The sequence below is a fragment of the Camellia sinensis genome, chromosome 2 (assembly GCF_055761805.1).
Source record: "Camellia sinensis isolate YWXY chromosome 2, ASM5576180v1, whole genome shotgun sequence".
Classification (NCBI taxonomy): Eukaryota; Viridiplantae; Streptophyta; class Magnoliopsida; order Ericales; family Theaceae; genus Camellia; species Camellia sinensis.
In genome coordinates, this window is record NC_138962.1 from 188,736,722 (window position 1) to 188,763,698 (window position 26,977).

Here is a 26,977-nt window from a genome sequence, read left to right on the forward strand (position 1 = left end):
ACTCAAGAACAAGCTTTTTGGAGAGTTTTAGAGAGAGAGAGAGAGAGAAGAAAAAGTGATTCAAAATGTCAACTTCTCGGACTGTCATAAACGTAGTCCGCTCGAGCATGGAAAGCCCTGCTCGAGTGTTAGACACGAGGCTCCGCTCGAGCGTAAGAATGGACGCTCAAGCGTCCAATGCACACTTCCAACATTTGCAGACCTGCAAAAAGAAATACTGAGAGTTGATGAATCCTACTTGAGCGGAGGAGAAAAATTTGTGAAGCCCGCTCAAGCGGAAGAGCCAAAATCTGGGCAAAAAAGGCTTTGAAAAACAAGCAACCAACCTGTTTCAAACGCATAACCACAACCACAACCTGAAAGCCAATTCTAAAGGGATACAAGGGGAACAAAAGGTAAACAGTAATATGAAAGAAGTAAACCCGAGTCTGAAATACAATAGATAACAGGTCAAAATCGTAATCGCTAAAACCTCCCCCCCTTAAGGAATTTCATCCCCGAAATTATGAACCAAGTTGGAAATCAACACTAGACCATTCACAACAATGTTATTCTCACAATTTCACAACATGACCCATTTTCCGGTTATCCATTCTCATCGACTCGATACACAAGTCCCACATTAACATGAAATTTACAATTTCCCAACACATTTACAATGTTAAAACTAAAGTTCAAGTTCTCAAAATTTTACACAGCATATACAATGCCTCCGAAAGTGATATAATACATATGTTATTGCACATTCTTAAACATATACAATGTTTATAATAACTCCTATTTCCAAAAGTAAACAACATATGCAATGCTTCTAGCATTTTCAAACATATACATTGTTCTTATATTCTATCAATTACGATCACAAAACAATACATGTTCAAACATCGATAAATAAGTCTGGATATTTTTCTCGAACTTCCAATTCACATTCCCAAGTTGCTTCCTCAACCCCGTGGTGTTTCCATAATATTTTAACCAAGGGAATCGTTTTGCCTTGTAAAACTTGATCCCGAGTATCTAGAACCCTTATCGGCCTCTCCTCATACGAGGCATCCTCATCTATTTCCAAGTCGGTCAAATCCAATATATGCGATGGATCTGGCTCATATGTCGAAGCATACTAACATCAAACACGCCATGAACCCCAGAAAGCTGTGGCGGTAATGCCAATTGATAAGAAACCTTTCCTATCCGCTCAAGGATCTCAAAAGGGCCAATAAACCGAGGGGACAACTTCTCACTTTTCCCAAATCTCATCAAACCCCACCTAGGTGATATTTTCAAGAACATATGATCTCTACCTCAAAAGACAAGGGTCTTCTCCTATGGTCTACATAACTTTTTCTGGTGACTCTGAGCTGTAACCAACCTCTTACGAATAAGTGCCACTTTCTCCGTCGTTTCTCGAACCAACTTTGGACCCGACAAAGGTGCATCACCCACCTCGGCCCAACACACCGGAGACCTACATGGTCGGCCATACAAGGCCTCAAACGGTGCCATGCCAATACTTGATTAGAAGCTATTATTATAGGCAAACTCCACTAAGGGCAGGTGTCTCTCCCATGACCCCTTAAAATCAAGCACACAACCTTGAAGCATACCCTCAAGGATCTGAATAGTATGCTCGGACTGCCCGTCAGTCTGAGGATGATAAGTAGTACTAAAGGTCAATCTAGTGCCCAAGGCACTCTGCAAGCTCTGCTATAATCGACCTGTGAAACGCGAATCTCTATCCGAAACGATCGTCATAGGGACCCCGCGCAACCTCACTATGTCCCTAATATATAAGTCGGCAAGGTGGTTTACCGAATCACTCATGCACATAGGTATAAAGTGCACGGATTTGGTCAACCAGTCAACTACCACTCAAATGGCATCACTACCCCCATTGAGTTCTCGGAAGATCCACAACAAAATCCATCGTGACATGCTCCCACTTCCACTCGACGACAGGCAACGGTTGCAACAAACCCGCTAGCCTTTGATGTTCAGCCTTCACTTGTTGACAAGTAAGGCACTTTGATACAAACATGGCTACGTCCTTCTTCATACCCCTCCACTAAAACTGGCGACTCAGGTAATGATACATCTTTGTACCTCCCAGATGCACCACAAGGCGGGAATGGTGAAACTCTCGGAGTACTTCCTCTCGGAAAGACTTCGGTACGAACAAGTGGTCTCGGTATCTAACACTCGAGTCAGGATGCACACTCAAGTCCCGTTCTACTTTCCCACTGGAGATCTTCTCTCGGAAGGTTTCTACTTCAAGGTCACTCTTCTGCGCTTCAAACACTCAGTTCACAAGTGTAGGTTGTGCAACCACAGAAAACAAGGATGCAGACTGAACAGACTCACCAAGGTGCAAGTCAAACTCCCTGAGAGTACCCAACATTTCCCACTCCCGGATAACGATACAAGCTACACTACTAATAGACTTCCTTCTCAAAACATCGGCCACTACATTGGCCTTCCCGAGATGATAATGCAATTTGAAGTCATAGTCCTCTATAAACTCCATCTACCTCCTCTGTCTCAAGTTCAAATCCTTCTATGTGAATAGATATTTCAGACTCTTGTGATCAGAGAACACTTCAAATTTCTCATCATACATATAATGCCTCTAAATTTTCAAAGCAAATATCACCGTTGCTAGTTCTAGATCAGGAGTGGGATAGTTCTTTTCATGTGTTTTCAACTGCCGTGAGCCACAGACTACTACCTTCCCTTCCTGCATCAAAACGTAACCCAAACCTTCCCGTGAGGCATCGCAATATACAGAATAGCCTAAACCCCTCTCCGGGATAATCAAGACTGGAGCAGTGTTGAGTCTAACTTTAAGTTCCTGGAACGACTTCTCACAAGTCTCATCCCACACAAATTTGACTCCCTTCCTCGTCAACCTAGTTAAAGGTGAAGCTAGTTTAGAAAAATCTTTCACAAATCTTCGATAATACCCAGCCAACCCCAGAAAACTACGAATCTCAAAGGCATTCTTAGGTTGTGCCTAATCTTGCACTACCTCTATCTTGGATGAATCTACAGTCACCCCTTTCCCGGATACCACATGGCCTAAGAACTTAACTTCTCTCAGCCAGAATTCACACTTCCCAAATTTAGCATACAACTTATGGGCTCTAAGCAATTCAAGCATTACCCGCAGGTGTTCCTCATGTTCCTCCTCAGAGGGTGAGTAAATCAAAATGTTATCCGCGAAACAGTCAAGAAACTCACGGAAGATCCAGTTCATAAAATCCATAAATGCAGCTGGAGGATTAGTTAGCCCAAAAGGCATCACAAGAAACTCATAGTGACCATACCGCGTACGGAATGCCATCTTCGGGGATACCCTCCTCCGTTACCCCTAACTGATGATCACCCGATCTCAGGTCTATCTTAGAAAAATAACAAACCCCTTCAACTGATCAAACAGATCATCTATACGAGCCATTGGGTACTTATTCTTAACAGTTACCCAATTTAACTTTCGGTAATCGATACAAAGTCTCAAGGTTCCATCTTTCTTTTTAACAAAGAAGGTCGGTGCTCCCTAAGGTGAAGTATTAGAGCGGATGAAACCCTTATCTAACAATTCTTGGAGTTGAACCTTCAACTCACTCAACTCAACAGGTGCAAACCGATATAGTGCCATAGAAATCGGTGTCGTGCCAGACACTAAGTCAATAGAGAACTTAATATCTCGATGAGGTGGTAAACTAGTAAGATCCTCAAGAAAGACATCGGGGTATTCACAAACCACCCTTGGCAACTCAGCCCGGACTTCCTCACACTCACCACTCAAGAAACTAGCAAGGAGACAACTGACCTCACTCCACCCACGCAGATCATATATTGGTGATAGGGCTATATCCACCCTGTCCCCCAAGAAATAAAAGCAATCCCCGCTCAAGGTACATACAGTAACCTTCTGGCGGTAGCAATCTATAACAGCCCGGTACGACGATAACTAATCCATACCCAAAATAACATCATAACTAGTCATGTCAAGCAAAACAAATGCAAAGGAAGTCAACGGCCAACGACCTCTATGTCACAACCCCGACACCCCTGTTTCAAGATAACCTCGCCACCAATAGGTGACTCTACACAAATAAAAGATGCTAACTGTGCCAACTCCAATCCCAAAACTGATGCAAATGTAGACAAGATAAAAGAATGGGATGCACCCATATCAATCAACACATTAGCAACTGAATTGTAAAACAAAAAGGTACCTCTCATAATAGATGGAGCCGGTACAAGATCTGGCACGGTAACAGCATACACACGCCCTATTGGCCTCTAATCTACCTGGTCACCCCTTGGAGCATAAGCCTACTGTACTGACTAAGCCGAAGAAGCTCCCTGATTGGCCGTCAATGCCTGTGCTGACTGTGTTGGTTGGTGACTCTGTGTCTGTCTAGAACCAGATGCACTAGGCGTGCCACCCAACTATGGGCAAGATCTCTTCACAAGCCCTGGCCTGACCACACTGATAGCAAGTAGGCGACTGTCCTCTACCCTGACTTTGGCCCTGAGAACAAGCCAAAAATGATGCTGCTCGCTGCCCTCCTACTCTCTGCGGACAAGCTGTAGACTTGTGACCCAATTGGCCACATTTGAAACAAGTCACATCTCCCTGACCACCTCTCCCAGAACCCGAACTAGGTATTGGAAATGTGGATCTCGATTGAGCTCCCTAGAACTGCTGAGGGTTAGAGCCTCTTTGCCTCTTACCATTCCCCTGACTATCCTGACTCCTCCTGGAGCCCCTCATCCTCTCATTCTCAGCCTACATAATAGTCTCAAGATGGGCTGCCACCTCCACAAAGTGCCCATAATCCCTAATCATGGATCCGGCCACTCTAAACATGAGCTCGGTCCTCAATTTCTTCTCGAACTCCAGACAACAGCGCTCCTTAGTCGCCACTAACTCAAACGCAAACTTGGACAAGCTAGTAAAGGTGGCTTCAAACTCCGCCACAGGCATATTCAACTGCTTAAGTTGAGAAAACTGATCCCTCAACTTCTCCTTAACAGTGGGAGGCAAAAACTCATCTTAGAAAGCATTGACAAAGGCCTCCCAAGTCCCTCTAATGCGTACTCGCGCATACTTCCACCACTGACCCACATCCCTCTTCAGCTGGAAAGACGCCAAGGTCACCCTCAACTGGTCGTCCTCGTTGCCAAGCATCTCAAACATCTTCACTATCTGTTCAAGCCACTTATCTGCCTTCAGTGGCTCCTTTGGGTCACCCAAAAATTCATCCAAATTTGACCGGAAAAACTCCCTCTTCAAAAAAGAAAGCCCTGCCTTAGCTACTTGGGCCTGGACTTGATTATCAGCTCTGAGAATGTCCATCGATTCCCTCAATGCTCCGGCCATTTCGCAAGCTAAGGCGTCCATTGCTTGATAACCTACTGGCTCAGCCACGTTGGCCTGAGCAATCCCTTCCTCCTGTGTCAAGATTTCATCCGGTATGGGCATCTTGTGCCTCCTAGGCCTACCATGCCTACCTCCACGACCACGTCCTGACATCCTAATGAAGGTAACAAAGAGATTAGCACATTCACAAATGTGCTGAAGCTAACTCACTCATGTCCTAATACGTTGGACAACAGTAATTCACTCCACATCAGCACATAATCACGTAGACACATACGAATTTTAACTCCAAATAATGACTGTTTCGCGGCGTTGCTAAAGTTCCAATTAGAAATAGCAGTGATCAAGTGCCTTTCTAACAAGACTCATGGAAACCCATAGACCCAATCAAGATCCAAGAAATTCAATCCCATACCCAAATAATCACATAAGCATGTTGTCATATAAGCACATATCGTTTACACTTAAGTCTCTAACAAGCGAGACAAACCCATTGTGGTACTAACCACTTTCCACGTACCCAAAGTATTCAAACCCGGTATGCTCTGAAACCAAGTTGTCACACCCCCAAAATACACAATAGATACAACCCAAAACATTCATTAATAATTGCATGAATCAAAGTAAATAGTCCTTTCATTACATAGAGTTAATGACACAAAAGAGTTTGACAGAAGTAGATGTCCTATTGGCTTACACCTTTTCAAGCCTTGGCTTTGTTACAACAAAATGAGCTTCGCTCAATACACATTTAGCCTAAGGCTATACAAAATAAACAAAACATAAGGCTCTTGCTTCCCAAAGGCCCTTCTAATGCTATTGCCTTTGTGGAAGCATGCCATCATTACCTGAAAATGTTATTCCCAAATAGGGTGAGCCACAGCCCAGTAGAAATCATCTAACACAGTATATGAAATTTAGCAAAGGTATAAGTACAAATGCATAGGCAATACTTGTGATAAAACTTTTCACAACTCTATATACTCATAAGATTTCAGTTTCAAGTCTTAATCCATTACTTTCAATTCATATTCCGTTTACATATCTGTCTCAATTCATATGTCAATTTCATTATTTCACAACAATCGAACTGAGACTATAACTCAATTATTTTCAAATCATACAACACATATGCATAAACACTTCAAAATTCCATTTCATAGATATTTCGTCTACGGGCAGCCGTCAAACGGGACCTATGTAAACGTAGGCTATACAAGCACTACAATTGTCATTTTACGGATATTTCGTCTGCGGGCTAGGCACCCATGTATAATTTCGGGACTTTCACCCAGGACACTCTAGCCAACTTAACTATAATGGACTCCATCAACTTTCTCCTCCCAAACAATCATTCATACATATCCAATGTATTTAAACACAAAATCAAACAATGGAGCACATCCCCTTTCCACTCCTACATAGTCATACTCAATGACAAACAATACGAGATTAGTTTCAATTCACCTAATCCTCATGCAATTTCTACAACAATCATGACTATCCTCCACCGATAGCCCAATATAATTATTTCTAGACAGATATTCAGCCTCAAAATAGATAATTTACTCAAAACTTCTAAACTTCTAAAAGAATGAGTTAATACATAACCAATCCCACCATTCATATCAATACCCTCTCAATTTCATATTTTCAATGTCAATTCCAATTATTTGTACAAAATAATAATTTGATCCAATTAGGGCAATTTCCCTTTTTTTTCCCAAAACATTAGCCAAGTGCCAAAATCACCAAATTAGACATAACACAACATCATTTTTAAACCCCCACAAGCATTTATTTCACCTTCACCCAAAACCCCTCTTTCCATTTTATGCGCAAACCCTAGGTTTGTTTAAAACATCCCCAAATCACACCATTGTTACACAAGAGACAATAACTAAGCTAAATATCATATGAAGGTGTAGAAAAGATCCCTACCTCAAAGAGAGAAGATGAGCCAACCAAGAGTGGAACCCGTAGAACGCCGAAACCCACTTCTATTCAGATCAAAATGAAGATCTTGACGAGCTCTACCTTTTTCTCAAAGGTACTAGGGTGGAAATCCCAATGGATCTAGATGAAATCTTAGAGAGAATGAGAATTTTAGAGAGAGAGAGATTCAAGAACAAGCTTTTTGAAGAGTTTTAGAGAGAGAAGAGAATAAAAAGTGATTCAAAATGTCATCTTCTTGGACTATTATACACGCAGTCCACTCGAGCGTGGAAAGCCCCGCTCAAGCATCAGACACGAGGCTCTACTCGAGCGTGAGAATGGACACTTGAGCGTCCAATGCACACTTCCAGTATTTACAGACCTGCCAAAATAAATACTGAGAGTTGACTAATCCCGCTCAAGCGCAAGCATGGCCGCTCGAGCGGAGGAGCAAAATTTGTGAAGCCTGCTCGAGTGCAAGAATGCCCGCTCGAGCGGAAGAGCCAAAATCTAGGCAATAAAGGCTTTGAAAAACAAGCAACCAACCTGTTCCAAACGTACAACCACAACCCGAAAGCCAATTCTAAAGGGATACAAGGGAACAAGAGGTAAACAACAATATGAAAGCATTAAACCCGAGTCCGAAATACAATAGATAACGAATCAAAATTGGAATCGCTATAGTTTAACATTTAAATTTTTTTTTATAATGATTTTTTTTTTAAGGTGCCATTTGAGAACAAGATTTTTAGCTAAAATGGTAAAATATTATTTAAAAAGTCAAAAAAATTTAAAATTTCAACTCATAAAAAATTAAAGATTTATTGTCCTTTACTCAATTTTTTCAAAAATTTTTAAAAAATAAAAAGAAAAATCTTCCTAAACATATCATCTTATATTTTAGTCAAAAATTAAAAAAGTCACTTCCCAATTCAAAAACTGAACGTTTTTGAGAAATTATTCAAAAATCTTTTTTTTTTTTCGTGAGAGTTTAAGGCCTTGTTTGGTTTGTCTCTTGAGAGACAATTTTTGAGAAAAAAAATCAAAAATTTATTTAGTTGAAAATTTTTTTAAAAAAAATTAAAAATCTTTTTTTTCTCTACTATACATGAATCAATCACTTTTTGTCTCACTCTCTCTTCTGTCATTCTCTCACATCCTAGACATTAATTAATCATTTTTTTCCACACCTATCTATTCAACTACAAATAAATAAATAAAGCGGGTTGTTAGAATGTGCATGTGATTAAATTGTACAAATCATATACACCTTACTTTTAAACCATTAGATATATATAAATTAATCCGAACCATTAAATAATTTTATTAGAAAAATTGAATACTTGTTTAACCAGCTTTTTTTTTTTCTTTACTGCTTGGTCTCATCCCACAAAGCCTCACGTTGTTTTGATCCAAAGCCCTCATTTTTTCAGACAAAACTCCAGCAATCTTCTCCGCCCTAGAAGACCATCCCGCGAAGTGCAACTCCGGTGATTTTTTTTGCCTCTGTTTTACTGATTGTTCCATCTATATTCTCTGCATCTGAAAATTTATGTATAACCCATGAATAAGAATATTGTAAATGTATGCATCATGAAGTAGTCCATACTTAAACATCATACAAAAGAAAGATTTTGTAACAACTATGTAACCCATTTTACAGAACCTTGACATGAGAGTACTGAATGAAGCAACACAGAGCTCAAAATGCTTCCTTTCATTCTCTTGCAGGAAGGCTACTGCTTTTTGTAGCAATGACTGTTTGCATAAACCATCTATTAGAATTGAATTGGTGTGTTCACTCTGAGGAGTCCCACTAGCTTTGATTTCATCATATACATCCCACATGATACCTATGTGCCTTAAGTTGTACAACAAAATGTTGTAGGTCAAGATTGAAGCTTGGATTTTCATGTCTTTCATCTTGGCAAGAACACAGAAAGCATCATGGACCATCTCTGACCTTGAATAAGCAAAAGCCAACATGTCCCATACCACACCACTTGATTCCCAGGCCTTGAATCTATTCCGCAACACCTACCCAGATGGAGGATTATAATTGGCACTACAAGAATTAACACTTTTGCCGACCAAAAAATTGGTCGCTAAAAGCCCATTTTTGGTCGGCAAAAGTAATCCGCGGCCAATTTTTTTGGTCGCTACTTTGGTCGCCAATTGAGGGTCGGCAAAAGTAATTTGCGACCAAAATTTTGGTTGGTCGCGAATAGTCGGATTTGCCGACTAAATTTTTGGTCGCTAAATATATCATTACCGCGACTAATTCATTTAGTCGCTAAAACACTTTGGTCGCGAAAAGTGATATTTTCCCGACCAAATATCTTAGTCGCCAATTGACACATTTCGCGACCAAAAAGTTTGGTCGCCAATTGTGACATTTCACGACCAAAAAATTTGGTCGCCAATAGTCAACTAATCGCCGACTAACAATTTAGTCGCCAAAAGGTAAAGAATTGCCGACCAATAATTTTAGTCGCAAAAGTGTAGAATTTGCCGACCAATTTTTTAGTCGCCAAATCTCTATTTTTTTATTTTTTTTTTAGAACATTCAATTTTTGTTTTTAAACATTCAATCCAATATCGAACAAAATTCATTCAACCCAACCACAATTAAGGAACAATAACATGTAAAAAATTAAAAATTGCTCATAGTTTCGGTACCATAATTGAAGAACAAAATTCATGACACACAACCAAAGAATTTAACTAAGAAGAAAACTTGAGAATTTAACTTGTATACAAGAGCAATAGTACGTACAATCTGTGATTTGGCAAAAACAATCACTAAAAATTCAATCTCAAATTACACTTTGCTCTCACCAAAAATTATAAGAACAAAGAAATCAAAGAAAATAACAAGGTATGAGACTATTGGAATAGTTCTTCAGCTCTTTCTGTAGTACGCTCATACCACAATGACATCCTATTGCAATTTCATCCAATCTGGACGGGCATACTTAGGATTCAAGCCCAACAACTTGCAGTCTTCATCACTTATACCCTTCAGGACATTTAAAACCTGTAAAAATGTCATATAATGCTCCCTTTGTAAGTCTTGATCAGCTAGAAATTGACAAGAACAAAACATACACGCACAGAATTTGGGACAGAAAATGCATTCTGTTAGTTACCCAAGCAACACACTTCTTCCCCCAGCACCTTACCACAAAGTAGGCTAAGAGAAATATTTTACCAGTCAGCGGTTATGATTCTTTTATTCAGTTGCATGAAGATCCTCCTTACAGAATGCTCCACTTCATAGATAATATATAATACCAACTGTCATGGACATAAGCAGAAGAATAAGAAGAATAAGGTGCTGATAGAAGTCTAAGCGCATTCTTGTGACTATTAAGGAAGGGAGGCTGCAACAGATTCAAATAACCAGAAAGCATCTGATCCTTTCAAGTGGGCTCAATGTTTCATAAATCAAAACAAATTGGCTCACAGGAAGTTCACAAATTGACATCAATAAAATTGTAGCTGTCGTCTTTTGGCAATTAAGATTTGATAAAATAAAAAATAATAATAATAATAATATTAATACAAATTAGCTATCCATTTCTGATTGGGCATTATTACTTCGTAACAAACAGCATTAATCTGGGATTACAATTATGTTCAGAGTTGGATTCCATACCATACCCTTTACTTCTTTCCTACTCTTCTCCGAGTAAATACAAGAGCTTCACAAACAATACCCCTTATTAGTAACAGAGTGCAATCATAGAACTAACTATAGGATCTGGAAGAACTTACATAGAAAGGAATATAAGTTTGTCTGCCATTAACAAGCCCACTTGTGTAGCCTATGTACCCGGCCATAGCTCCATGAACAGCACTCTGAGCAATGAGTGTACAATACACATTGTCAGCTGCATTGCTTGGAATAGCCCGGATCATGTATGTAGGATTTGTCAGAAAAATTGATCAGGTCCAAATCTTGTTATTTCCCTTCGCAGCACTCTGTTTGATAATTTCTCCAAGTTCAGTTCAAGAAGAAACATAAGACAAACAAGAACGGGAAGTGAGAGGTTACTGACCTGTATATTTAAGAGTAAGAACCATCTTATTTCGTTTTGCAAAATGTTCCTACAAAACAGGAAAGAACCAGTAAGCGACAGCACGAACCTGTTATATTATCACTTGGGAATGCTCATCTTATAGAAAACAAAGAAATCACAAAATATCATAAAACTAAATTCATTAAAATTCATCAATGAATTATCCATTTCCATTAGATAGCCATGTAATTTTACACTTGTTGTCATGAAGAACATCTGCATGTTTACAAACTGAGAACGTAAATTGAGAGGTATAAGATGCGAAGTTCAGGAAAAATAAAATAGGGGAATAGTTTTTTCCCCCCTCTTTTCGACTAGACAGATTCTCAGTCAGAGGATTAAAACTAGGAAAATTAAAGATCAACAAGCAGCATCACTAGTCCAAAAGAAGAAACTGGAGACTAGAAAAAGATAATACATTAATATACTTCCAAATAGCCTCTGCATAAAAGAAGACAGTTCCAAAAGAATACGTAATGAACTTAAAAAAGTTGTTTACATTATGCGGCCTAATAATGGTGCCTGTCCATGAACGCATGTAGATGTCATCTCCATCATCCATTCCATAACTCACAGTACCATCTCCAATACCCTTTTCTCCACGTTCAAGTTCCTCAAGCAATCTAAATTTTCGAGGGACTGAAAAGAAACATAACTATACTATGCTTATGTTAAGGTTTAACTGGTAGTGTACCAATGACATTTATCATGTTCAATACAACTCAATAAAATATATGTCTATATATTCCTTACAATAAATTTATATATAAAATACGTAAATACTCCCCTAGATGCATCCCCAACCTTAGACTCTTCCATGTGCCCTTGCTCCCCCACCCCACATTGAGCAGCTAAGATCCTTCTAGCACAGGGCAATAGATTGAGCAGCTATTCTCTGATAGATTAACATCATAAAAACATCAAAATTACCTGATGACCAATAGGTTTAGTATTATGAAGTATAAAAGAGAGAGGATAACATAGAGTCTTCTTCTCTTCAAGTGTTTGCAAGATCTTAATTTGTAAAATTCCTCCACCTATACTTTTATGTGTCAATAGATGTTCACAGGCGCTTCAATCATCCACTGCTTTCCTCCAATCATTATTAATTAAACTGCGTATCAGATAGGAAAATAAAATCAAGCTATTATGCCATTCCATCTAATTGGTTCTAGAGGAACTATTTAACCAAATGGATAAATAAATGAGAAAATCACATGCAAATTAGCATGACTGTTGCTCAGCTAATGAAGTTACATTTGGCTCTTCAACTGATGGTTGTGTACCTTCAACAGAATGTACAGTTAGTCCAAACCACAAGCAATGGACTGAAAGCAAGCCAGATCAACATGTACACCATAGGGACTTAAAGTAGGATTTGCATGTGTTTCAAGCCAGTTCATTATTAAACAAAAACTTGTTCTTAAATGTCCACGGCAAACTAAACGCAACTGAGCATTTAGACCAGCCACTAATCGATACCAGATAGTAGGAGGGACAGACTGCAATATGCAAAAATAACAGTCAACATCACTTTGCTAGAAGATCTATACTAGAAGTTATAAACATGGATTAAGAAACAAAGTCAAGAAGATAGTACAATGGCTTGCCTCTCCATTTGTGAGCCAAGTTTTGAAGAGTTCTTCGCTATCTGTACGAAGATTTTGGGAAAGATTCTTAAAACCCAACATTTTCATGGTTGGCACTAGCATTCCAATCGAGCTCTCCATCAAGGATTTCAAGAACAACTCTTCACTCGTGTTCCTATACAAATCAGAAGAACACCTTCCTTCCATCTCCGTGAAATTCTTTCATGCCTTACTCTGAACTGCCTGAGATTGGAATGAACTCAAGTTCTGCTGGCTGGTCCCTGGCTTCACAAAAGAACCATCTGTTGAGCTTCCCTTGTTTTTGCCATTTACCATATTACCCAATAATCCACTTTGAATCAGAACATTCACAATAGATTGTATGACATGAAAGAAAAGAAATATGCCACTGAATGATATAAAAAATTATGACCATATAACTGTCACAAACCTTAGTTATAACAAAAATCCTTCTAAACCAGCTAGCACTCGCATGATCAGTAATCGAGTGTATATGTACCTAGCACTCGCTTGATTTATATTAGTTATAACAACCACTTGAAGATTTGACATAGGGATCTATATTAATTCTTAAATTATTTCTTTTAATAAGTATATTAACTCTTAAAATATAAATAAAAACACAATGAGTAAAGAAGTGAATACCAAGTGAATACCAACTCTTAAAATAACTCTTATAAAACTAATGACATCAAGTGCTTGATGAGTTTTGGTCTTGCATTCTGGTTACTTTTTATTTATTTATGACAAGTTGAAGTTAGCAAAAAAGTGAATACTTGCCAATATGCATTTAGACATTTTATTTAGAGACACGGTACACTTTCTTCCCAAAACAACGAACTTAGAGAACCAAAAACCATTCTCTTACTTCTTCCCTTATTTTCTCTATGTTATTAAACCAAATATATATATACATATATGTAAATTACATTGGCCTACCCTTAGGGATTGATGCAGACAAAGCTAGAGCAGCAGCATACAGGTTACATGACGATGTGGCTCCAAATTGATAAAACTTTTGGTACTTAGTGATGGAGTTATTTCTTTTAGTTATTATGATAATATCACGTCTCTCTCTCTCCCTCTCTTGTCAATGCAACTTATCCAGGTAGCTCCTCATTATCAGCAAATTGCAGGTAATTAACTCAAACTAATCATGCTATCACAAGAAATGTTTGACTTGTATCTAAAAGTAATTATAGAAAGAAGTATATATGTGCACGATGGGACTCAATAAAAGAAGTATACGAGAAAAAATGGCACCTAGAAGTCCATAGAATTAAAATCTGACATCTTTTACACCATACAAAGTCAAGGAAGACTAGATAGCAGGTGTTATCCAAAATGCCTTGTTAATTTCTGACAGTTTCTGGATGGATTATATTTTTATCAAGCACGCAGTGACCAAAATTTTTCACTTAGTGGGACATGTTCTTGTGATAATGATCCAATTTATTGATTTGGAATGAATGTTCAAGGTATTGAAACAATTAACAAATATCTGATTTGGATGCTTCAGTCTACCTTTCGAAGATCTGCCAACTTCTCAGTGTTTATCAACCAGTTTTCTGTTCCCGTCCACTTGGTTGTGATTTTACTTAGATGTGGATTGCAAAAACTAATCCACCTTCTTGGTGTCACTCTATTTGTTTTATTTTGAAATTTCTCAGGCCACAACTGCCAAAAACCAACATGCAGAAAAATTACGGTTAAGAACATTCGGCACCTTCAGAACTTTAAGTGATGTACTTTAGTTCCATTATTATAAGATATAGAGGAGGACAATAAAATTGCTTACTAACCTAGTTACCTTGTAAAAGTCATTAAAAACTTCCCTTTTCACTATCTCACTGTGAATCTCAGCAACACCATTTACAGCAAGGGCAACCCACTGGTTACAAACATTTTAAGGGAATTATGCAATTACAAACATTTTAAGCAGACACTGTAAGGGCAGCCCACTGGTTGAGTGGTTAACATTCAGCCAAACAACCTTGAGGTTGTGGATTCGAATTAGAGGGCAGCCACTATGTACATAATGGTCAGAGGTTTGGTTTGTATACAGTCCACCCCTCCCAAACCCCTATTAACAGGCTGAACAAGTAAAAGCTAACTGAAGGGCGCAAGAAAACTCAATGGAAAATGGCAGTTCAATTCGATGTTGTCTAAGAAGGATTTAGAACAAAGGTGCATGTGAGTTAAGTAAAACAATGCAAAGAAAGTTAACATGTATACTATTACATAATGTCAAATCAAAGCTACAGCCATGAAGAAGGTACCTTTTAGTTATCTCCCAAGCTTCCTTCCAGCTCAAACCTTTCACATCCATCAATATGAGATTTCAGCTCCGGGATGCAGAGTGTTGGGTGAGTATCATTCATTTGTACTGCAACCTTGTTGGGAAAGGTATCCTAGTTCACTGGTTCACCCGATCTCGTCTCAAATCGTGCAATAATATCTTGGAGAGAAGCAGAGCAAAGTGTATACTATTGCTTCAACCTTAGAGTCTTGCCCTCATTTGACTCATCTCCAGGGTATAAAACATACCAAATCTGATAAAAATGCAGGGTTGCAGTAATCATTAGTAAGTAATTTTATTCACACTGGAACTCATGAAAGTTAAGTGAAGAAATGCAAAGAACATTCTATCAATAGGGAATGAAATTCCAGACAAATATGAATCCAGACCTTTTCAACCTTTTTTAGTGCCTCATATGCTTTAGCATGCTCTCCAGCATTAAAAGCACGCTAATCTAAATTTTCTGGTGCAACTTTTGTGGACCACAACCGAAGGTTAATAGTGGTTTTAGTTTTATATTCTGGTATGGGGACATCATAGGCAACATCTATAATATCTTCTCCTCCAACCCATTCTTTCTTTCCATCTTCGCCGAGAATAACTTCACCACAGAATTTCACTGGGTAAGAGACATCATGTCTTATAATTTCCCAAGGATTGCCCATCTGATGAGGGAAACTTTAATAAGTCAACAGATAAGAGAAACCTCAACATTGAGAAAACATGTAGTTCTTGAGAACAAATAAGCACCAAGTGCTTGCTAAAGGCTTATGAAATTGGAAGCATGTGAATTATGTTTCACTCTATTAAGTTTTTCTGCAAGAAGAAAGAACTGAAGCAAATCATACCTCAAGCCAACTTTCTGCAACTGCTTCCTGACCATCTTTTGTAATGAGCTGTTTGAACAAGCCATATTTGTATCTAAGTCCGTAACCCCATGCAGGGTAATTCAGTGTTGCCAAAGAGTCTAAGAAACACTGGGCTAGCCGCCCTAATCCCCCATTTCCAAGTGTAGCATCTGGTTCCTGTCAATGAAATAGTTAACAGATTTCAGAAAGTCCCAATGTATCTGATAAATGTACCCCAATGTATGCCAAATCTTGAAGCATATTAATTTTTGCAGCTTGGTGAGGGTTTAAATGCGGAGACAGGAAAAATAACACGCAACAGGATTATCAAAAGTGATAACAGATAATAAAGTCCTAGATTAACTAGCCAAAAGACAAACTGCCATTTAAAAGTGAGAGCAGAGAGCTTTCCATTTTTGTTAAAAAACACTAATAGATGCAATCACTATCTCAAAGCCATAAGGGATGAGGAAATCTTCTCAATATTGAAGATTGGGTCACAGATGTCAAGGAACGAAACAAAGTGTATCGATGAAATAGGAATCCTAACTCAACCTTGGTTCCACTAACAAACTTGTCCTGCAAATCCAAATAACTTTTCAATATGCAATTGTAACATTGACCACTAGCAAAATTGCCCGTGCCTAAAGGTACTTCATCAGTAGGGAAATAACACCAACCGTTAGATTTATTCAATCTTAACCCCAAACTATAGCACACAACATTTTTCAAAAACTGATGTGTTTTATTATATAGATTTGTCTTGTCCTTCTTGTCATGAAGACATGATATGTGACTATTTCAAACCATACAATCACATCAGCCAAATTGTGATCCAATGAATAGTATGCCCAGAAAGTGTAGCTAAAAAAGTCTAGACTTAAAATCCGAACTGCCAAATTTATGTGTATTGCTCTTAGAAAGAGGAAATTCCTCTAGATACATTGCAAAAATAGAACTTCTCATACATAACTGGATCACATTTGTAGAGTGGACAGAAAATTCAAAAATAAACTTACAAGGAAGTCAATCGGGGAATATGAGCAAGTCCAGATGGTATGATACCCAGACATTTTGTTGTATGATAAATGCCTGTTACAAACATAGCAGTCAATTTTTTAAGATGGTTTCAATTGCAACAAAAAGAAATCCAGAAAGAAGATAGATAACAGTCTTAATACAGTTAAAAAGAAAATGAAATGCTCACAAGATTTCCAAATTAGTCAAGTTTGCTAACTGAGCTGGGATTCCACCCGTAAGGTAGTTATTATTCAGATAACTGCATATCAGAATTACAAAGGATCAAAAATGGTTTTTATAAGAACTACGACTCTGATAGCCTTAAATTGGAAAATATTAAGTTTTTCAAAATTCGCTGAAGCATAGACTTACAGGTTGCGAAGAGATGGAAAGCATCACTCAATACGTATTAGTTCCCTAATAGTTCCCACCAAATGATTGTTACCAACATCCCTATGAAAACATGGTTATCACAGAGAGATTATCCGCAATGAGACACAAATAGTAAAGCATACAAATACTGTAGGGAATAGAACATGAAATTTACAAATGTCGGAGTTGTTGCAGAGTGCCCAATTCTGGTGGAATTCGCCCAATAAAACGATTTTCATGTAGATAGAGGTAACGTAGCAGAGGAAGATTAGCTAATTCTTTGGGGATTTCTCCTTTGAAATTATTGAAACTCAAGTATCTGCAGAAGATTCATTATAACACATTAATAGTATATAGAATAAATAATATGAGAAAATTCCAACAAAACTAATACCCTCAAAGATGATGAAATTACTCACAGATGGGTTAGACTCTTTAGTTCACCTATTTCAGGAGGAATGACATCTTGCAACTTATTCCACCTCAAATTGCTGGAAAGAAATAAGAAAGAAAAATACTATAAGTAAACAAAAAATTAGAAAACAAAAAAGATCAGAGCAAGTGGGCTAGAGTTCTCAAAATTGGAGAAAATGTTTTCCACATGAAGTGGTTGGAAAAAAAAAAATTCAATACAGACAACTTGTTAGTGTATTTGAATACAGACAACTTGTTAGTTAATAATAGGGTTTAAATTATACATCAGCAATTTCAATCCTCAAAGAATGTATTTGACTGGAGCAACTCATTTGATCATCTGACATCATACACTCCATTCACACAGACACTGTTTTATAAAATAGGAAATATTTAAATTGCTCAGCCATTGTCTTCATTCCACCCTAATGTGACAGTAAAACTAAATCAGTCACCAAAAGCAAGAATGAATAACTATGTGAGCATAACTTTTGTGGTATATATATATATATATTGTGAATGATAGAAGGTTAATTTAGCCATGACATTTCACTACAATGCTCACTAAGCTCAGGCTACATTCCGATCCTCAATGCACAAGTCAGAAGAAGAAATCTAGAAAATAACCATCTTGCGGTGTACAAGAGTTCATCAATTAAGTGAAATTCCAAATAATTAACTGTGACTATGCTAAATCGCTATAAGCTGAGAGCCTGAAAGGTTGGCTATCCTTAAAAATCGTTATTCATATGAATGAAGCGAGAACAACATTTTCGCAACAAACTGCATTCAAAGTCCTAATATCAGCAACTATTTTCTTTCTTCATTAAGACATTGACAGAGTTTGGGAATTTCGAAATTTACAGTTTTATTTTCACTTTATTAATCAATGATCTTAGTTCCAACTTAAGTGATCTTAGTTCCAAAAAGAATGTTCAAATAGTTTAGTAATCTTGAACAAAAATCAACACCATATGCATTGAAAGATCTAACCAATATATCAGTCATTGTTTAATTTCATAGAATCACAATCCTAACTTTGACTCAAAAAAAACAACAATCCTAAATTCATACAATGTTCATTAATAGAATCAAAGTCTCAAATCAAACACACAATCCTTAATTTAGAATCCAAGTGTCAAATCAAACACACAATCCTTAATTTAATTCATAAGCCCCCAAAAAATTTCAAATCAATCGCAATAGAATCTTCAAGGCAAAATACAACTCGTAATAGAAAATTGATGGCAAAATCGTAACCCTAATAGCAATTAAAGGCAAAATGCATACCCTAGTTTTGCAATCTTGGTTTTACCTAAGGAGTTTCCGTCGTCGTTACAGGAGTTTCTGGCCGCCGTTTTTAGCGTATGAGAGGAGTCAACTCTAGCTTGTCTACACAACACAAAGACGAGTGGGATGAGAAAGGGATGAGTGAGAGGGTTTTGAAGAGTTTAATCGGCTCCAACTTCTCCACCTAACACAGAGACGAGAGGGATGAGCAAGAGAAAGTTTTGAAGAGTTCAATCACAACTCCGATTTCTTTATAGGGATGAGACAGAGGGATGAGCGAGAGAAAGTTTTCAAGGGTTCAATCGCAGCTCCGGTTTCTTTATAGGGATGAGAGAGAGAGACGAGAGAGAGGGATGAGCGAGTTCAAAGATCCCTCCAAAATAAGGGGGAAAACATGTGTCCCTCCAAATCCTCCAAAATTTGTAATTTTATAAATCATGGAAAGAGAGGGAGTTGTAATTTTATAAATCCTCCTAAATTTGAAATGTGTACCTTCAAATATTTTAATTTTTTGGTGATTAAATTTTTTTTGACATAAATTTAATTTTGATTTTGACAAATATTAATATCAAATAATTTTAATTTTAAAATTTTGACATAAATTTAATTTTTTTTGACAAATATTTTAATTTTATTTTCCATTCGGCGACTACATTGTTTTAGTAGCCAAAACTCAATATACGGCGACTAAAATATTTTTAGTCGCTAAAAATAAGTTTTTTGGCGACCAAAATTTTGGTCGCCAAAAGATAAAAAATAATTTTTTATTTTCCATTCGGCGACTGCATTGTTTTAGTAGCCAAAACTCAACATACAGCAACTAAAATATTTTGTCGCTAAAAATAAGTTTTTGGGCGACCAAAATTTTGGTCGCCAATTCCACAACCAACTTATTTTTGATATTACGCGACCAATTTATTTTTTGGTCGCCAAAATGTGACCTTCCGCGACCAAATTTGTAGTTGGTCGCCAAAACCATACCACTTTCTGCGACCAACTCATTTTTTGGTCGCTAAAATATGACTTTCTGCGACCAACTCATATTGGTCGCCAAAAATAATGATCATTCGCGACTAATTAATATTTGGTCGCCAAAATATAACTTTTAGCTACCAACTTTTATATTGGTCGCAGAAAGTGGTCGCTAAAAGTGCAGATTCTTGTAGTGTGGGTTTGATCAATATCTCGACGTAGTCATGTTTGCCTCTCTTGTTTTTCTAATTTTCTCTAATAAAAAAAGGAAAGAAAAAAAAAAGTTGTTATAATTATGATTCATTAGTAAAAGTTATGATTTGTACTACCGAAAGTTATGATTTGTCATGGTGAATCATAATAAAAAAAATGTTACAATTCAAATGTTATGATAATTTGTTAAAAATAACTACAGTTGTTATGAGTCGTTGTCGTATTGTTACGATTGATAGTGTCTTTGTTATGATATCGTGGTGTATATTATGACATGGTTATGATTTATTGTAATATTGCTATGATATTTCAAAAAAGTTATGATTCTTTCATATAACCTTTTAGATGACCAGTTTAGCAGGTCGTTGTTTATGATGTGGCACGATATGGACCATACAATAAGTGCATATCATATGCCCTTTTAGAACGTACACATTGTAAACTTTCGCATAAATAAATCATCTCGAATTCCAAAACTCCAAAATTATTTTTAAAACATACAACCAAATAAATTTTCAATTTTTGTAAACTCTTTCCAAAAATATTTTTAAAATTATTTCACAAATAAAAATATGATCTAAGTTTATATGGCATTTGACCTTTTTAGTTATGATGACAAATTGAGTTTGGTGATTTTTTAAATTTTTTTAGTAAACAATTAGCATTTTTTTTTTAATGTCCCCGAACACCTAAGTCAAAATATGCTCGTGGGTTTTCTTAATGAGTCCCATGCACCTAACATTTTATTCAGTTGGTATGTATGTTTGTATGTTATGGAAATATTCAGAGATCAAATTGGTTTTGTTTTAAAATAAATAAAAAATAAACCATTTTTTATGATCTAAAAAAATTAAAATTGTAACTAAATCGTTGAGTTTATATAATCGAATCAAAATCAAACTACCAGTTTAAGTCGTTTCAGCTTGAACAATTTTAAACAATTTATATAATATGAAATATGCTATGTGTTTAATAATAAAAGTAATTTAACAACAATTAATGGTAACTGGTCAATTCCATAATTCAGATTGGCATTTGAATGTTGTTAGGACTTTTATACTCTTGTTACAGGAATATTAAAAGATGACAAATAAATGCAGCAACTCCTCTCCCGTCTTTCATCGAGCTAGAGAGGTTCAGTTCAGTCCATTATAGGTTTATATTGGATCTATTTCGATAATTTAAACCATTTATATTGGGTTATAGTGGATCGACTAACTAAGTCGACTCATTTTCTTTCAATGTGTATGGGTGATTCAGTGTCTCTAGCTGAATTTTTTGTTAGGGAGATTGTCCGACTTCATGAGGTTCCGGTGAATATTACCTCGGATAGAGATGCTCGCTTTATCGTGTGGTTGTGGCAGAGTTTACAAAATATTATGGGTACTCAGTTAACTTTTAGCACTGCCTACCGGCCTCAAACCAATGGGCAGTCTGAGCCCACTATCCAAATTTTGGAAGATATGTTGAGGGCTTGTGTATTAGACTTCAATGGTTCTTGGGGGAGGCACTTGCCTCTAACAGAGTTTGCCTACAATAATAACTTTCAAGCTAGCATTAGAATAACACATTTTGAAGCCTTTTATGGGTGTCCTTATAGGTCACCAGTGTGTTGGACCAAGGTGGGAGATTCACCCATGCTTAGACTAGAATTGGTTCGTGAGACCACCGAGAAAAATAGCTCTTATTTGAAAGAGGTTAATTACCCCAAAGCCAACATGGGAGTTATGTCAATCGAAGAAGGAGACCTCTATCTTTCGAAGTGGGTGACCATGTGTTTCTAAAGATATTGCCTAGGAAGGGTTCAATGAGATTTGGGCTGTGGACTCACCTTTTTCCATGCCCCCTTTCGAAAGGTTTGAAATGAAAGGCCTCACAGTTCAGACTCCCGTTGTTTGGAATCTAATCTCACAAGTGCAATGTGAAACTGATAAACACCAAAGAGTCCAAATCTGCTTGGAAAATTGATTTTGAATCAAAAAGTGCCAAAATTGGACTGCTTTTCCAGATACAGAGTCGCGACCTAAATATTTTATTTTGGGAAAATTTAAGAAACCGTGACTTGTGCCAAAGGTCACATGTCCGTCACCACCAAAGTTGCCTCGGTTCAGAAACTTGGGTACGAAGGGGGAAGGTTATGAATTGAGCACCCCTGCTCGCCCGATCAAAGATCGGCCTCTGTTAAGCATGATATGATTTTTTATAAGCATTATGTGCTCTTGTTTCGGTTATTAAACTAGCTTTACTATGTGATACGCACAAGCAAGTAAAGACTAGTTCACTTAATTTGGAACAACTCAACTCATGCGGATTTGCCACCAAACATAGTAGGCTTAAAACATGATTTGCCACTCAACAAAATGGGCTTAAAACTTACATTCGTTGAATTGTGCCAATTCAAACAACAAGCCTTTATCCACAGGCATTCGTGCAATTTAGCATTTAAGCACATAGCCTCATGGAAAGCATGCGAAACATGGCAACATTCACACTTATGCAAGTATGCTAAAGCAAAAAAACGCACCTAGTACTCCAAGCCAAAACAGAAACTAGTTAGAAAAATGCATGATCCTAACTATACAAGATGTCTAATGCAGCACATGCAATAATGAAATTAATAGGCTCGGCTACTAATATGGCATATGAAGAAATTTGAATGACATGCGATTAAACACGTATTCAAATAAGATATTGAAATGACAATGCAGTTTGAATGATGTGTCGAGCCTCCGTGCATGCAATACAAATGAATGGATGCAAGCATTTGATATACTAATTGAAACATGATCCCTAATCTAACCATCGAAAACAATTAAATAAAAGGGAGAAAGGCGTGGGTTTGGAAAACATACACACACGCACGTACACATACTTATTACAACATTACGCCATCGCGAAAGAGGGTCCGAATGAATAAGAGCTAAGATAATCTAATTAAGCTAATTAGAATAATTATTACAAATCAAATGAATAACTAGCTAAGCTAATTACTAATTATTACAACACTTTAACTAGCTAGCAAACTAATTAATCAAATTACAACACAAATGCTAATAAACTAATCATGCAAGACATTAAATAATGCTGCCACTGCTCCGCCTCGGGAAATGGAAGATGCACATGCTCGGTTTTTGCCCCGAAAAGACCTCTGTTTTGTTCTCGAAAGGCTCTGCTTGCAGGATTGAGCATACTTTAGAACCTTTCTGTTCCACCTTACCAAATCTTTGCTGAGAGTTACATCAGTGGCCTACTTGTGATAACCCTGTTTCGTATCATGCTAATTGGTCCTTATTATGAATGTGATTATGTGTTTGATATGATTTTGCGTGCCATTTATGTGAATATATGTGGTTTTGAATTTCTATCTGTTCACCGTAGGAATATCTGTTCAACTTACTGCTTTAAACTGAAACATGAAGGCCTTATTGGCCATAGAAATCGAAATTGACTACGCCATTGCGATTAGCATAATTTTTAGAGCCAACGGTGAAATTTAATTGAAAATTGATTCGGATCAAAATAATCAGATTCAGAATGGTTAATTAAAGCACCATTATTTAATCTTAAGTGATTTGATTAAAGGAGCCTATTAATAGGCCAACTTACACTCACACTCATTTGTTTTGAGTTCAAAATCTGAGTTTATACTTTAGTGAGAGAGAGAGAGACAGGCTATAGAGATAGAAAGGGGGAGAATTGTGCAATTTTGGCTCAAGGCTTGGAAATTTGAAGTTAAACTCCAAGAACTTGAGTGTTGGAAGCTCCTAGGTGAGTAATCAACCCCTAATTCTTGAGTTTGAGTTGTGATTTTGTGAATTGAAGATTAAATGTGAGTTAGATCATGAGTTGAGTTGAATAAGTTGAAATTGAAGTTGATATGTTCATGCATGCATAGAATTGCAATGAATTGCCGTGAATTTGCATAATCTAACATGTAGCATGCCGATTGTGCAAGATTGGGAGTTTGGATCACACATGCAAGCATGGTTTTGTTGAATTTCATGAGAATGGACACCATTTGCATCATTTGAAATGGAATTGAAGCCAAAATTTGGCATGCATGTTTGAATATTGAAGATATGGAGATTATATGAAGTTTGAATGCATGAGCCTTGATTATACAAAGAAATGTTGGTTAATTTTGAAGATTGGACCATGATTTTGAATAATTGGCCGTATGTTGTTTACATCCATATGATATATAGTGTATTTGAATGTTTGGGAACCAAAATTATGGGTTTTGGACCTTTGAAGGTCGAATTTGGGCTCAAGAACAAGTTTTGGAAAACCCAGAATTCTTGAAGTCCGCTCGAGCGGGGGAACCGCCGCTCAAGCGTAAATTACGAGCTCCGAGTATATTTTGCAGACATGATGTCGGCTCGAACGGGAAAGTTCACGCTCGAGCGTGGAGCTATGTAGAATGACTTTCAGCTCGAGCGCTCGACCTCATGCTCGAGCGTAAAAACGAGGCAACCAGTACTTTTGCAGACCTAATGGGTCCGCTCAAGCAGAAAAGTCCACGCTCGAGCAGGGACCCCTATTTCTGAAATTTTGTAAGTATATTCTGTATTTCATTTTCCATTCTCTTTCACTTCTAAGTACTCTTAGGCATGCATTAAGTATTGTAAATGAGTTAAAAGGATAAGAATGAAGCCTAAAGAGGAATATGTGAATTAAGAATGGATTGAATTGTTTGTCACTCATTGTGTTCATGAAATGTGTTGGGTCGAGCTCCAGGGCAAATCATCCAACCGATCACTGTGAGTAATATCTCAATAAAGATATCTAAAATATGTTGTTTGTCCAATTGCTTACTTCTATGTAAGTCTTATGAGTTCGTTAATTTGAATGGTGGACAATGCTTGCTATGCCAAATGAATGGGCCAGAGGCCAGTTTGACCTAAATGATAGAATGAATGGGCCAGAGGCCAGTTGGACATGAATAATAGAATGAATGGGCTAGAGGCCAGTCTAACATGATTGATAGAATGGTTTGGCCAAAGGCCAGTTTGACATGAATGAAAGAATGGTTGGGCCAAAGGCCAATTTGACATGAATGGAAGAATGGCTGGGCCAAAGGCCAGTTGACCTGAGTGAAAGATAAATGGGCCAAAGGCTAGTTTGACATGAATGGATTGGGCCCGAGGCCGTTCGATGTGTTTGGGACCGCAGTCACTTGATCTATATGTATATATATATATATTAGATAGAAATATGAATTGAGCCCAAGGCCGTCTGATGTATATTGTTCCAATGTATCTTCTTTATTTGATATTATTCACTGGGCTTTCGCTCACGCTCATTCATGTATTTGTAGGTGAGCCAAGAGAGGTCCAAACCCAGCCTCAGTGAAGTTTGTGTGGAATAACCAGGGTTTTGCAAAGTCAGCCCTTACATCTCACGCACGAGACTCATCTTCGCCCTTTTGCTACCTTGTTTTATTTTGTCATGTTGGCGAGGATTTTGGTTTATGATTGTATATAGTTTTGATTGGCTGACCTAGACTTGAATGATTCTATATGTACAGAGCTTTGTGTTAGTACATATTTTGATGTGAGTTATTAACATGTATATGCATGGTTTGTTAGGATGTGCCATGTAAGCACAGCTCTATGGACAAAGTTTGAAATTGCTTCCGTTTGGCCCCTTTACTCTGATGAGTTACGTCTGGTTTGGTTTGAGGCTGTAGGTAATCCCTTGATTACTGGCCGGTTATGTCCTTAACCCATAGGGGCGGGTTCGGGTCGTGACAGAGAGGTATCAGAGCACGAGTTAATAACTCACACACTTGTCCAAAAAAGCAATAAGCGTCTAGAAAAGATCCATGATGCATTCATGTGATAAGTATGAATCTGAAAGCATCTAGAATACGCTTGAATGTTTTGATTTGAACAATTATGTATTTCAAGTTTGTGATTTGCTTACATTACAAATTATTTGAATATGTATGCTCTTTAGTGTATGCATACCTATGAATCTTTTGTATAAAGTATAATGCAAGTCTAATCAGATGGTGAAAACAAGAGGTGATGAGATAGAGGAGTCCTCCGCTGCCAAAATGGATAGAATGGAAAGATTGATTCAGGAAATGGCAGAAACATTGAGGCAACAACAGGAGTGGCAACAACAGTGGCAGCAACCACATCCTCTACCTCCACCTCCGGCACCTCTTGTGCCAGACTTATAGAATGATGACCGAATAATAGCTCTCACCAAAGAGTTTAAGAAGATGAAACCACCGCAGTTCCATGGGGGATTAGATCCGTTGAAAACTGAAGCATGGGTTCTCGGCATCGAAAAACTATTTGAAGTGTTCCCTTGTTCGGAGACACAGAAAGTACTTTTAGCCACCTTTATGCTAGAAGATGAAGTAAGAAGATGGTGGATGTTAATGCGTGAGAATCATAAGGATGTTAACTGTGTGAGACCCCTAACTTTTGTAAACCTTATTAGGTCCCTAAATTTTGAGTTACTATAACAAAGCCCTTAACTCATTGATTGCTCGCAAATTAAACCCTAGAGTCGAAAACGCATCA

The 26,977-nt window shown here is 37.5% G+C and overlaps 2 long non-coding RNA genes and 1 pseudogene across 4 annotated transcripts; all 3 read right to left on the reverse strand.

Moving 5' to 3' along the window:
• Positions 1-10,046: 10,046 nt before the first annotated feature.
• Positions 10,047-12,038, reverse strand: LOC114282681 (uncharacterized). 3 transcript variants are annotated; one of them, XR_014360534.1, is made up of 4 exons: positions 11,903-12,038; positions 11,383-11,431; positions 11,099-11,305; positions 10,047-10,358 (listed from the first exon to the last, which is right to left on the reverse strand). It is a non-coding gene; the product is annotated as an uncharacterized LOC114282681 (long non-coding RNA). The 3 variants fall into 3 exon arrangements; XR_014360533.1 differs by lacking the exon at positions 10,047-10,358 and adding an exon at positions 10,382-10,618; XR_014360532.1 differs by lacking the exon at positions 10,047-10,358 and having other exon boundaries at positions 10,628-11,305.
• Positions 12,039-13,214: 1,176 nt separating this feature from the next.
• Positions 13,215-16,421, reverse strand: LOC145819316 (alpha-1,4 glucan phosphorylase L-2 isozyme, chloroplastic/amyloplastic-like; annotated as a pseudogene).
• Positions 16,422-16,642: 221 nt separating this feature from the next.
• LOC145819761 (uncharacterized) lies at positions 16,643-18,089 on the reverse strand. The gene is made up of 5 exons (XR_014360535.1): positions 17,972-18,089; positions 17,728-17,871; positions 17,553-17,633; positions 17,368-17,439; positions 16,643-17,252 (listed from the first exon to the last, which is right to left on the reverse strand). It is a non-coding gene; the product is annotated as an uncharacterized LOC145819761 (long non-coding RNA).
• Between the last annotated feature and the right edge of the window lie 8,888 nt (positions 18,090-26,977).